Below are 1,929 nucleotides of genomic sequence, written 5' to 3'. Positions count from 1 at the left end.
CGCCCCGCGCGCCGCCTCCCCTGGCCCGCCGGTGGGTGTGTGTTTGGCCCCTGCTGCGGCAGAGCGGCTCGGTGTGGGCTTATAAAACTTGTACAGCAGCTTTAATCCGCTGGCCCGGAGCGGCCGGTGGCACGCGTGTGTCCCTCCCGCCGTGCCCTCCGGCTGGCGTGGGGCAAGTGGGGATGCGTGGGGTTGCATGGGGGGGGAGAAAGGGGACCTCCACCCACGGGTGCCACCCCTCCTTTCGCCTTTCCAGACCTGCTGCCAGCATCCATCCCGCATGGCTGCGTGTCTCCCAGCGTGCTGTGCTGGTTTTGTAGCCCCCCAGGTAGCTTGTGTTTGCTGCTGCAGCCCCCACCAGGGATTTTGTTTGGGTTTTTTTGGTTTGTTTTTTTTTTTATTGAATCTTTTCTGGTATGATGCCTCAGGAATGGGGAAGTGGATAACGCTGGCGTGCAGGACAAAACAGCTCCCGTGACCCGGGTGGGTGCCGACACCGCGTTACTCACCCCGCCGAGCAGCCCCGCTCCTCCACGTGCCTTTGCAGGGCAGAGAGTTGTCACCCGGCACCTTCCCCTCGCACAGAGCCTGCGTGGGTGTGGGTGTCACCCAGAGTCCCCCACAGACAGCCCGCACCCCTGGTCAAGGCAGGGAGGTGGCCATGGGTTACCCCCCCCCCCCCCCTCACCCCCTCCCCAGAAAGGGAGAAAGAACAGCTGGAGGCAGAAAGAACCAGCTCACCACACTGCCCTTTGGGTTTTTTTTTCCTTTATAAAAAGTGATTTGAGACTGGAATAAATTTTCCTGATGTCTGAGCACAGCAGACCTGGCATGGGTATTTTTTTTTTGGGGGGTAGAGCAAATGCAGAGGTCCACATCCGCCTGTGGTTCTTGGAGGAGGAGGAGGGTGCTCGCGTGGTTTGTGATGTTGCGTGGTTGCTTCCCTGTGGGCAAAGAGCAAAAAACCCGGTGAAAACCCCTCGTGAGGCTGGCGGGAGCCGAGAGCTCTCGGGGCAGAGCAGCACTGGGTCCGTGGGGTCCGGCGTCCCCCTCTGCTTGACACCATAGAATCATAGAATCACTTTGGTTGGAAAAGCCCTTTGAGATCATCGAGTCCAACCTTTAACCTAACCCTGCCATCCCACCACTAAACCCTGTCCCTAAGCACCCCATCTATCCTTCTTTTAAATCCCTCCAGGGATGGGGGCTCGACCACCTCCCTGGGCAGCCCATTCCAGAGCCTGACAGCCCTTTCGGTGAAGAAAGCGCTGTAAGGTCAACATCAACTGACATCAACCCCGTAGTGACTGATGTCACCTGGAGGGCGTTTGGGCTGGATTCCTCCCCGGAGCCATTTGGGCTGCTCGCGGTGGTGACCCTCGGTTTCTCCCGCAGGTATCAGGCGAGGGTTTGTCCTGCGGTACCGGAGCTGTTGGCTCTGCCTGGCAGGTACGTGACGGGGACTTGGACCCATTTCCAGCCCGTGGCTACTGTAAACTGTAACTCTTCTCAAAAATCTCTACTTTTTGGGTGGCTAAAATGGTTGAAAGTTAAAAATGACTTAAGCGTCCTTTTTCTGTTTGTTTTAGGAAAAATGTCAGACGGTTTCTCTGTGAGTATGGCTTGCTTTAAAAAAATAGTGGGGGCTGCGATTGTTGATTTGCCTCGAAGCGGGGACGTTGGGCAGGGGTGGGGGCTCGGCTTCACTAACCTGCATAACTCCCCAAATCTGCTCCGTTTACATCCCCATTTACTGGTTTTCTGGAAACCTCAGCCCAGGCACTCACCGAGCAGCTGAGCGCTCGCCCTCGGCGCCAAAGCTGGGTGTTGGAGGGCTCAAGCTGACCCCGGGATTAACGTCACCCACCTCACCCTCCTCCTCTCCTCTCTGTCCCCAGTTATCCGACGCCTTGCCCACTGGCAGCAACC

General features: G+C 57.6%; 1 long non-coding RNA gene across 1 annotated transcript; it reads left to right on the top strand.

The window, feature by feature from the left end:
* The first annotated feature begins 1,394 nt into the window (after positions 1–1,394).
* Positions 1,395–1,929, top strand: LOC118451912. The gene is made up of 3 exons (XR_004841501.1): positions 1,395–1,449; positions 1,590–1,612; positions 1,899–1,929. It is a non-coding gene; the product is annotated as an uncharacterized LOC118451912 (long non-coding RNA).

The sequence above is a fragment of the Egretta garzetta genome, unplaced genomic scaffold (assembly GCF_000687185.1).
Source record: "Egretta garzetta isolate BGI_Z169 unplaced genomic scaffold, ASM68718v1 scaffold3, whole genome shotgun sequence".
NCBI lineage: Eukaryota > Metazoa > Chordata > Aves > Pelecaniformes > Ardeidae > Egretta > Egretta garzetta.
This window is presented reverse-complemented; position numbering and strand designations above follow the sequence as displayed.